This window comes from Polypterus senegalus, chromosome 12 (genome assembly GCF_016835505.1).
Source record: "Polypterus senegalus isolate Bchr_013 chromosome 12, ASM1683550v1, whole genome shotgun sequence".
NCBI lineage: Eukaryota > Metazoa > Chordata > Cladistia > Polypteriformes > Polypteridae > Polypterus > Polypterus senegalus.
In genome coordinates, this window is record NC_053165.1 from 11,850,145 (window position 1) to 11,862,356 (window position 12,212).

Genomic DNA, 12,212 nt, shown 5'->3' on the forward strand with positions numbered 1-12,212 from the left:
CTATACTCTCATTTGTTCGATAATGAACTGGTATTGATCTGGAGTTTGCAGCTATTTCTGTACTTGATGATCACATACATTTATTTTATATTTAAAATACGAGTGCCATGATATGGAGCTTCATAAGGCAAACAGTACTGCATTGACCGACAGCCTGTTGCACTGTGGGTGGGAACAGCAATGCCTCACAGGCCCAGGCACTTTGACTTTTCCTTCCAGGTTAATCTACATGATTGAGTTTTGAGTGTGTCCTCATCTGTTTAGCACCCAGTTTGGGTGGGACAGGCACTGGCCCCCTGAACGCCTGAGTTGCGAAAGTGAACATTAATGGATTTACAGTACATGATACACTCCAAGCAGGCCTAATGAGCCACCCCACTAACGCTGTCTGTGTCTGCCACCCACCTTGTCTCTTTATGGATACTCCTTACAGGCCCAGGTTTTTCTAGACGCTCTTCTCCAAGGCTGCTTCTATTTCAGACTTTTCCTTTTAATCCTTAACCTTAAAGCTTTGACATCCATCATGTCAGTGTCTTCCTCCTCCACCATGAGCAAGGATGCTAAAAAAAAAAAAAATTCAAGCCCACCATTCCACTCCTCATTCACACTTGGTAATTTATTCAGGATATAGCTCATGACCCTAAATCCTCCAATCTAATCTTGAGGTTGCGAAACCCTGCAAGCGCATCCTTCACCACTCAGCCACCCACAAGCTTTTCAAGTGACTTTATTACTCAAATCTCAACTACCACTGTAGCCATCTGGAGTTTTTTTTTTTGGTCTGCTGAACCTAACAACCTGCAGGGGTTTTCCAGCATTCTTTACCAACGTGGCCGTTGCCGTTGGCTTCTTGCTTGTCACGACGCTGCTTACATCTTCGCTTTCCTATAAGTGAATTCATTTTTTACGAACAGAGTGAGGTGTTATTTTTAGGAACTCGAGTGCAGCGCCTGTTTGGTGCCGAGACGTGTAAAGTTGTAAGCGAGAGTACATTGTGCACACAGGGCTGCGTGTCAAACGCAATGACAGGCTCAACCTTAATGCTACACCTGGACTAGGGGGTCTCAAACTCACTTCCTGGAGGGCTGCAGTGGCTGCTACGTTTTCATCCCAGCCAGTTTATTAATTTGCCTCTAATGGAAATATCTGTCATTACCTCAATTTAAATGGACTCCTATTTTAAGATTTCAAAACCTAAACTGACTACTTTTTTTCTTAAACAGCTGGCAGTTATCAGGAAGCACTATGCTGATGGATTGGATGATGATTCCCCTTGGGATGAATAAAGTATCTATCTATCTATCTATGTTCTCAGGAAAAGAAAATATATTGGAAAATGTCTGACGTGTCAGAGTGTGTGCACTGTGAAGACATATAAATCAAGCAACATGTACTGTATTATCACAAACAAGAGCCAGCTTCTAATTATAGAGCTGCTAGCAGCAAAAACCTCAAGCCTTTGCTACCCACCAGGAACTGAGTTTGAGACCCTTGATCTCGGCAGGCATACGTCTCCCAGATGAAGGACCCTGTGACTCTGTGGACACTGAGGTGTGGCGTACAAGGGCTGATTCAGCTCCTGACCATCACACGCCTTTGCACTTCCTTCAGGTCTGTTTCTTTGGCTGCATCGACAAGTCTGTCATCTTCCTCCTCTTGACTCAAGTCTTAGAGTGACTGTCATCCTTTATCGGTTTCCATGGAAAGCAGCGAGTTGGCGGTATTAGTTTGCAACAGTTAACAACCTCCCAGAAAATGTGACTGGTGCCCAAGACTACAAACTAAACACAGCATCTCAACGTGGAAATCCCCTCCGCTTTATTGCTTGACGTTCTTTTATTTCTGCTTTCATGTGGTGTGAATCCTTTCTCCAAACATCCTCTGATATGCCAGGAATTGGGACAGAGGGTTCGTGTTAACTGTTTGAATCCTCATATTCAGTCCTCTATCGAGGCAGGTAGCAGGTACAGGTGGAGACCCGAGCACCTTCTGGGTATCTTCTGTATACTGCATGATGGGCAATTTATTTAAACTTTAGACAGATAGATACTTTATTAATCCCAACGGGAAATTCACATACTCCAGCAGCAGCATACTGACAAAAAACAATATTAAAGAGTGATAACAATGCAGGTAAAACAGACAATAACTTTACATAATGTTAACGTTTATACCCCCGGGTGGAACTGAAGAGTCGCATAGTGTGGGGTCTCCTCAGTCTGTCAGTGGAGCAGGATGGTGACAGCAGTCTGTCGCTGAAGCTGCTCCTCTGTCTGGAGATGATCCTGTTCAGTGGATTCTTCATGATTGACAGGATCCTGCTCAGCGCCCGTCGCTCTGCCATGGATGTCAAACTGTCCAGCTCTGTGCCTACAATAGAGCCTGCCTTCCTCACCAGTTTGTCCAGGCGTGAGGCGTCCCTCTTCTTTATGCTGCCTCCCCAGCACACCACCGCATAGAAGAGGGCGCTCGCCACAACCGTCTGATAGAACATCTGCAGCATCTTATTGCAGATGTTGAAGGACGCCAGCCTTCTAAGGAAGTATAGTCAGCTCTGTCCTCTCTTGCAACAGAGCATCAGTATTGGCAGTCCAGCCCAGTTTATCATCCAGCTGCACTCCCAGGTATTTATAGGTCTGTACCCTCTGCACAGTCACCTCTGATGATCACGGGGTCCATGAGGGGCCTGGTCCTCCTAAAATCCACCACCAGCTCCTTGGTTTTGCTGGTGTTCAGGTGTAAGTGGTTTGAGTCGCACCATTTAACAAAGTCCTTGATTAGGTTCCTATACTCCTCCTCCTGCCCACGATAGCAGTGCCGTCAGTGAACTTTTGCACGTGGCAGGACTCCGAGTTGTATTGGAAGTCCGATGTATGTTGGCTGAACAGTACCAGCAAAAGTCCAGTCCCCTGCAGCACTCCTGTGTTGCTGACCACAATGTCAGACCTGCAGTTCCCGAGATGCACATACTGAGGTCTGTTTGTAAGATAGTCCACGAGCCATGCCACCAGGTATGAATCTACTCCCATCTCTGTCAGCTTGTCTTCAAGGCACTTCTCTCACCTTGATTACTTCATAAAATGTTTTGCCTCCATTCTTGGAGAGTGGCTGTTTTTGGAAGTGGTTTTTGAATTCAACAGAACATTAGAATTCTGACCTCTGTTTTTATGTATGGCCTAACATTCTCCAGTGCATTCAATACCATCTAGCCATCCCTGTTTAAGGGGTAAGCTCAGAGATATACAGGTTGATATCGGCCAGGCAGACCACAGTTTGTGAGCCTCAAGGGTTGTATGAGCAATACTGGAGCACCACAAGGAACTTGCCTGTCTCCTTCTCTCTTTATTTTGTACACCTCAGACTATAACTTAAAACAGCAGGACATGTCACTTGCACAAATTCTCAGATGATTCTGCACTTATGGGGTATACTGATAAGAGGGATGAAATAAGAAAGAAGTCATGTGGAAAACTGTGAGAAGTGTCTTAACACCCGCAAAACCAAGGAACTGCTTACTGACTTTTGTCGCACCAGAGAGCCTCTACCATTTAGGGCAGGGGTTTTCATTCTAACCCTTTTCTTTATTAGTAACCTGTTTTTGCTACTAATTAACGTCTTTTGAACTAATTTTAATTGATTTGCTCTGACTCAGACCCCTTAATTGTTTCTTTTTCCTTAATTAGCAGCCAAACATTAATGAGATATAAAATGAGCCAAAACAACTGGTGTCCATCATACAGTATCTGAAAATAAAGAAAGATGAGGGTCTCTGCTCAGGTCCACAAAACATTTTAACAGTGCCCTTAGAAAAGAGAACATTAGTAATTTCAGAAATGTCTGCTATTGCACCATAAGAGCAGCAGCAAGCCATGGAATTGAAGAACGGGTTTAATGAGTGACTAGACTCAGCGCCTAATCAAGCAACTGCTTGGAGTTTGAAGCCCTGACTGAGGTGATCTTCTGTTAGCTCACATTTCATTTCTGTTTAGGTGCCATTTAAGGAAAGAAATGAAGCAATTCAGAGGAACAAATCTAAAAAAACAAGTCAATTAAAATGAAAAGAAAAGGAGTTAATTAGCAGCAAAAACAGGTCACTAATTGAGAAGAGGGTTAGAATGAAAACTGGCAGTCACTGCGGCCCTCCAGAACCGGAGCTGACCCTTGATTTAGGGAGTGGGATGTAGAAGTGGTGTACTCCTACAGGTATTTGGGGGTCCTCATCAACAACAGGTTGGACTGGTCTTGCAATAGAGATTAATTCCAGTATATAACAAAGGGCAGTGCAGGCTCCTAATCCTAAAGAGATTGCATTCCTTTATTGTGGGAAGTGACTTCCTTTACAACTCAGTGATGGCCAGTGCAATTATTTTCATCACTGTGGTGTGCTGGGTTGGTAACAACAATTCAGGCCCACCGAATTAACAGTCTAATTAAAAGGGCAGACTCAGTGGTGTGACACACTCTGGACCCCCCAGGAGGTCATAGCAAAGGAGTGAATGAAAGCAAAACTCAGTGCCATTATGAACAATGCTGCACATCCTCTCTGTGAGACACTGAGGATTTTCAGCCAATGGATTATACAGAAGTGGGTAAAGAAACACTACAGGGGCTCTTTTATAGCAACAGCAATACACCTGTACTGAGCCTCACCGGGTATGGGACTGAGTGCCAAGTAAGAAGTTTTTCTTCCTTTTAATTTTCTTTCTTTTTAGTCATTTTGGTGTTTGTTCAGACCAAATTATGTATGTTAGATAGATAGATAGATAGATTCTATCTATCTATCTATCTATTATACAGTGCCTTTCACATCTGTCTATCTATCTCATTTGTATAATGCCTTTCATATCTGTCTTGTGTTCCCTTCAGAAAGGAGCATCTTGCAGCACAACAAAAGACTCATTGTATTTAGCGACTGGAAGATGCCAATCGTAAGCAAATGGACTGAGACATGTTAGAAGTTGTCCTTGTTTTATAGCCTTTCCAATCAGCAGATCTCATTTCTAACAAGAATTGAGTAAGAATTAGTGAGCCAATGATCAATGGCTTCTATTTTAAATTCTAAATACCAAATAAAAAATGTGCTTTCTTTCTTTGTCAAACAGTTAGTATTCTTTGCAAGGCACTGGCTATTTGCCACCTGTCCACCATGTCCGATTTTGACTGTAATGATTAATAATCAAGTCTTAATAAATGAAGAAATATTTGATGTATGGATTAATAAATATGAACAGCACCAAGGAGGATTACTAAACTCTAACCTTGATCTTCCCTCTAATGCCCACATCTGACACCATACATTGTTGTACTTGACTCTAACAACCTTACAACACAGGAAAATGAATTTCTGTAAATTTCAACATTGTGGTCCACTACTGGTCATGAGGCAGATTGGATGAGGAGACACATGGAAAATAGTGTTAACTTTCCTCAGTGCACCTGATCATTATGAAACCCACTTCAGGACCACAGAGGCTAAAGCTGATTTGGCAGCATCATGTGTAAGGCAGAAACCAGTCCTGGATAGGCTGTGACTCAACTATATATTCACAAACACCCACTTGGGGACAATTTGGTGTCTTCAGTCACAGAGTGGTCAGCAGCTTTTGTGTGTCCAAGTGTTCCCACAACAGCAATTCAGCCACTAGATTTATAGTTTATTCAGTCAGCAAAGACAAAGGGAGAAGTTGGTGCTTTTGTTTAGCTGTTTCTTGGATAAAATCATTAACATCCTTTACAAATCCTACAACCTGGCAACTACTGTATATGCTCGTGTACAAGTCGGTCTTAAAACCCGAAAAATCGATCATAATATCAGACCCCGACTTATACGCCTATTCAAAAATGAGACACTTAATTTTTTTTTTTTTTACATCTTCTTGTCTCCTCCAATCTCCCATCAGTTTCTCAGACGCATCAAATTTAGTTGCAGCAGCGCAGTTATTAATTTCTTTTGCTACTTCATCGACTTCTAATTTAAAACCAGCTTCATATTTTCTTTTCATCGAACACTCTATTTACGATAAAGGTGTACAAGGGTGCGAGATACAAAAAACACAAATCTGTGCAAACAACGCTTTGGAATAGTTCGGGTATTACCGTGTGGTCACGCGGGCACAATACATAGTATTAAAAAGGCCATGTGCCCCGTGGTTACTCTCTCACGTGGGCGTTAGCATACCATAATCTCTTGGACCAATAGCATGAGTTTTCTGCATTCAACTTATATGACCACCATTATAAAATAAAATGAAATTACATTGTAAAATCAAGTCCCAACTTATCCACGAGTATGTACGGTAATATAACCAGGACAGTGAAGCTCAGTCTTTGTTGGTAGTTTGAATTTACAAAGCATCAACAGATATTTCTGATCTGGGGATCTTTACATTAAGCTGCCATGGATTCACCCAGACCCCAATTGAGAAGGCCCAAAAGTGCCATCACACCAAGGTGGTACCCTGAATGCTGTCATGTGTGGTGCGCTGTTTTACTGTACCGTAACAATCTACAAATATATGAAGGAATTGTGTGTTTGTGCCGACTGTGTTCTCTTATACTTGTTGTTGCTTTACACCATGCCAAAGCTGTTTTGTAATTTTTTTTTTTGCTTGCTCTTAAAGAACAAAGGTAAATAACAATTTGATTGTACTATTTGTAAATGAAACCATATTAAATTTCAAAATGAGTTAAGTAGTGAGTTGTAATGACACATATTGAGAGTCAATATAAAGGTGAAAGGGATAGGCAAGGAGAAAAAGACTAGAAACAAGGCAAAGTGAGATGAGACTAGTAGTTAGAGAATGTCAAAAACCTGAATAGTCACTGAATGTGTGAAAGCAACATCCTGGCAGTTGTTACATGAAACATGGAGATGGCGCCACACTAACATGTGTACAGTAGACCAGTACCTTCAGAACTTAATACCACAGGCAGGAAGGTAATATGGTTGGGTCAGCTGTGAGGATAGTTTTGGAGGAAAAAAAACTACAACGTAATATAAAACATTGTTAATTCAAGCGTAGTTCACCCTAAGGTCAGGGGTGTAGGTCAGAGCCTATTAGAGCAGCATCAGGGCAAGGCAGGAATCACAGAGGCCATCACACACAAGCACACACACTGGGCCAATTTCGAATTATTAATCAACCTAACATGCATGTCTTTGGTGCGATTAAGGAAATCCTACATAGATTAATGGAGAATGTGCGTACTCCCCACAAAGAATGACCAATGTGTTGTCTCACTGAAGCCACATTTATAATACAGATATCTGGAGACAACTCTGAGTTAATTTTGCTTAAAACTGGGTGGGAAATGATTAGAGCAGTCACATAGTGTCACATTTCTGAGCCAATCCAACGCCTCATGAAAGTGGTGCTCAAAGTAGGGGCGTTGATTCTGAACTGCAAAGCTCAGAGGTGCTCCTGTTAATCTGGTCCAACAGACAGCGAGCTTCTGTTTATGATGAACTGTCTAGAGTCAAAAAGTCTCCTAAAAAAACCCTACTAGACATAAAATGTGTGTTGCGTGTGCAGAGAGCACATTACACTTTGTAAAAATAAACATAACCTGATCCAAGGGGTAGAAACTTTCTGTAGCATCAGCGAATACATTTGGGACTTGACGGCCTCAAATGTGAATGATATGCTGTCGTAGGTGTGGTTTGTGCTCTCTGTTTTCTTTGGAGTTACGATAATACTGTAAGAGTCGATGTAAACTTGAAAGGCCTGGCAGCTACCGTATGTTTGTGAAAATATGAAGAGCAAACCATGCATTTCAAGTAAATGGTGTATCACTCTGCGTTAAATGGACTGCCATTGAGAAAGCTGATAACAAAGAGCCATAGGAGATGCAGATTTACGACACCAGCAGAACAGACGAGGCTGTGCAACATCCACTGTCTGACTTTTAATGAATAACTAAAGAAATTTAACTTTACTGTCTAATTGGAAGTGCAAACCGGCCAAGATTAAATAGCCACAGCGTTTTTTTTTTCTTGTTTTTATTTTTCGCCTTATACAATTTCTTGTATTAGGAATTTGTTAGTTTTCGCATACCCCTTGGGGTCAAAGCACAGGGTCAGCCATTGTACAGCGCCCCGGAGCAATTGAAGGTTAAGGGCCTTGCACAATGGCCCAGCAGAGTAGGATCTCTTTTGGCAGTGACGGGGATTCGAAACAGCAACCTTCAGGATACCAGCGCAGATCCTTAGCCTCAGAGCCACCACTCCACCCGTGTTTTAACATGGTGGATATCATTACAGCACAATGCTTACCTAAACTTGATTTGCTGTAGTTGTGTCACAGTGAAGTAATAGTTAAAATGACAGAACAACACTGTAGCAAATGGAGGCACTTCTCAAACATGTGGAGTCCAGTAACTCCAGTTGTCTACAAGTGTGTGTGTGTGTGTTTGTGTCTGTCTGTCTCCAAAGTCACAGCACTCATTATAATGTAGAAATGAATGATTAAGCTTCAGTTACCTTCGCTACTGAGTTCTTGAATGGCTAACAGCAATTGTAGCTTTTAATTTTCTCTCAGTGTCAAGTCTTTTGTTCAGTGTCTTTCTCTCTTTACCTAAAACCTTAGCAGCAGTTTAAAATGCATGGACTGGAGGAATTGGGAGCAGGTGTTTTAGAAGGAGGCTGCTAGTCACTACACACTTTTTAACGTGTTGTCCCCAGACGTGTATTCTCATTTCAGAATCATGTCTGGTCCCATGAGACTAATCAATGTGGGAATCAAACTCAGACTTGGATCTGCTAACCTCTCCTCCACAGTCCTGCCCACAACTGCAACAGTTCTAACAGTACAGATAATGAAGGCATGGCAATGAGTTTCTACTCTACACCCAAGGGCGGAACGTGGTTTTAGGTCACAGCTGATTTGTGAGTCAACATCAGGCCACTGTCAAAAAATGACTGCATGGCTGGTCATAGACAGTTACTTAAAATGTCCCTTCCTCTTATAGGCAGGCTGTAACTTTTCATGATAAATATACATTCTCGTTACCACAAGTACTGATACTTTTGACTGTTTTCTTACATTGAAACTGGTACACACACTTTAGCATATGCAAGATAGTCCATCCACATTTATTTTTTATATTTTTTTTGCTTTACTGCTCTTGATAATGAAACCCTCATGTCTGTGTGTTTCTTTTCCCTTCGCCCTAATGTAAACCAGTCTATTGCCAAGTTTCAGTCAGCAGCCCTTAGCTTTTGGGTTCAGTAACAGTTATTATTATAATTAACTTTTTAGGCAGCGTCTTGATGGATTATACATACAATTAATTTAAATGATAACTTTTGGTTAACCTTGCACTTTGTAAAGGGTAAAATAAAAGTGACATACAAGTAGTTTAGTACTACGCTTTATCTGAAGACTAGATGAAAATTTTAAAATCAGACAAGACTGAATTTGCTTGAAGGTTGATTGTAAAATAAAAAAGTTCAGACATCCAGCTGAAGAGCAGACAACCTAAACCATGAATGAGGTTTATTGTAATTCTGAGGTGGCCATGATAGATTGGCCGTCAAGCTCGGTGACGAGGATTACTTGTGCTCTCTTTGGTGTCTCCATTTTTTGACACCCATTGCACGCCCAACCTACCTGGACGGAGGTCTTTCTCTGAATTGCCCTTCCTTAGATTTCTTCCATTTTTTTTCCTACAAGGTTTTTTTGGGAGTTTTTTTTTCCTGAAGAGACGTAAGGATTGGGGGCTGCCGAAAACCAGGCCTGAGGCATATAAGATGAGTTTGGGCAATATAACAAATAATCTGTTGCTGTTGTGTGTCTTTAGGGGATGTCTTGCCATCAGTAGACTGGGAACATGGGATGCTTATTCATCTTAGGAGCAACAACTGAAAAGTATTGTCCAGTTATAGCATGTCTGGCAATAGGAGGGATAGCCAGCAGACAAGCCAAAGCAGAATGGAGGCTTCTAGTAGGGATGTTTGGAAAGACACAAAACTGGAGTTACTGAGCAGCACAACCATAAAGAAACCAGTGGATCAGGACAAGAGGTTTGAACTGGATCATTGCAGTTCCTGTAAGTCATTGCTGAGAGAGAGAGAGAGAGAGAGAGAGAGAGAGAGACAAAGAAACAATGTGGACAAATCAAAACACCAGTCGGGTACCAGCTTTCTGGATTAGCAGGACAGGCTGAGTGGCAGTTGCTGAGTTTCCAGCTAGGAATGCCTTGTTGTCGACCAGCCATGAAAAAAAAGGTAATGAAAAAGAGTGTAGGTCGCTGTCATAATCAAGTTTATGTTTTAAGTTTTTTTTTTTTTTATGAATTCTCCTTGAACTCAAATTTATTTAGGCCTTGCTTTATGTATTTTATTGGTCAAGGAATCTTGCGGTCACTTTCATTTTTGCACTTGATATGTTTTTAACAAGGTTGAAGATAAGCAACAACCTCCTGCACCACCATTTTGTTATTGCACTGCCATTTTGAGTTTTCTTTTTTGTTGACGGTTGCTAATTTAGGCAAGGTGAACAGAAAGTGGGCAGCGCCTAACAACTCCGTGTCACGTTGTGCACTTTGTGTTATTGAAATGAGGTTATTCAACCAAAACCTACTGCCAAAAACAAAAAAAAACTGTTTAAAAAGTGTTGGGCTGACAAATGCTGGCTCTGCTATTCAACTGCTATTTAAAATTAACACTTTGGCTTAATTTAAATGTGTGTTTATTGGTTTTCGAATTTGTACCCCCTCTACTGCACTACGGTTTTTGTTAGCTGTATTGAGCCTTGGTCATTTGTTTTTGGACTTTCTGCTTGCTCTTTTGGTTAGGATTCATCCCCTGATTTGAATGTGTTCACTGAAAAATAGAGAGCGTTTTATGGTAACAGAGTAACCAGGAACATGCTTAAAGAAGCATCATAGGAAGGAGGAGCAGAGAGCAAGAACAAAACACTGGAGACGGTGAGGTTAAGTTTTTAAGTTTGCTCGTGCACAATGAGGTGGCACAGAGGCAAGTGGAGATCTGAGCTAAAAGAAGAAAATCTAAGGAAGATCTGAGCATCATCAGCGTAGAGACGAAGTGACAGCAGTGCTCTCTAATTTTCACTTTATCTTTTCCTTAATTAAGCGAGTTTTTATTTAAATGACACATGAGTAGCATTTCCAGTAACACTGATCAAGTTTTAAATGGTTCTAATTAATCAGACGTTTTGCTCCATTAGGTCCTCGACAGCCTCCAGATACTGCTGCCCTTGAGGTCTGAAGCAGAGTGGCCCAGAGCTTGCTGGTTTGTTGTATTTTTTTTTTGTTTTTTTTTTCTCACACAGCTCAGATGTCATTCTTCTTCTAACTGTTTCCTTTGTTCTTTTGCTTGCAAGAACATTTTGAGTTTTTTCTTTTCTTTCCTGCAGGGTAACCAGCCTGAAAGTGGTGCTATTAAAAATGTATCAAGAGCTGGATTTGAGTTACACTCCTTCAGCTAAATCAAACTCACGACGCACAGTCCAACTTGCTGATTCACCTTCTCCACACACTACCAGTGGTTTATTCATTGCAGCTGCAAAATGAAAAATGACTTCCAAATGCAGTCTTTACAGAGTTCAGCGTTTCATCTGTTTTCTTTGTTCTCCTAAATAAATATTTTAGCATTCTACTGAGCAATGCCGTTTCAAAATCTCAGTGCATAAACAGTAGCGGAGAGGAGGCAGGGCACAGACTCCGGCATATAGCTTGGCAGGTTTTTTGAGAAATGCCTACAGAATTTAATGATCAGTCCAATTATACTTTAGAACAGTGTCATGTGCATGCACTTGGGAGGCCGGTTAAGGGCCAGTGAGGACAAGACGTATATATATATTTTTTATTGTATAATAAACTATTTACTTTAGAAGATAAGTTCACATAGCATATATGTCATCTTTGTGAAGAAACAGGTTCAGCTCCAAAAATACCAAACCTATCCTTTAATTTCTACTTTGTGCTTAATGCTGCCTGGAGAGTCAATGGCCAATGCATAAACATGTATTGGATTAAGAAGGTTTGGAATGTTATCTCTCCTTAGAGTTCTATGTGTCCATGTGGAATATAAATGAACACTCATTAATGACTGTGGCAACTGCTTACATGTATCATGCTTTGACCTCGATCCCACCTATTGCCATCTTCGATAGTCACCTTTTCCAGGTAATGGCAATTATCACTTCAGGTCCTTTTTATTGCTTATCACATTTTTGTATCCCCCAGATCTG

At 41.2% G+C, this 12,212-nt stretch overlaps 1 long non-coding RNA gene across 1 annotated transcript; it reads left to right on the forward strand.

Moving 5' to 3' along the window:
- The first annotated feature begins 9,690 nt into the window (after positions 1 to 9,690).
- Positions 9,691 to 11,464, forward strand: LOC120541511. Its single transcript, XR_005636017.1, has 3 exons — positions 9,691 to 10,225; positions 11,187 to 11,251; positions 11,376 to 11,464. It is a non-coding gene; the product is annotated as an uncharacterized LOC120541511 (long non-coding RNA).
- The last annotated feature ends 748 nt before the right edge of the window (positions 11,465 to 12,212 follow it).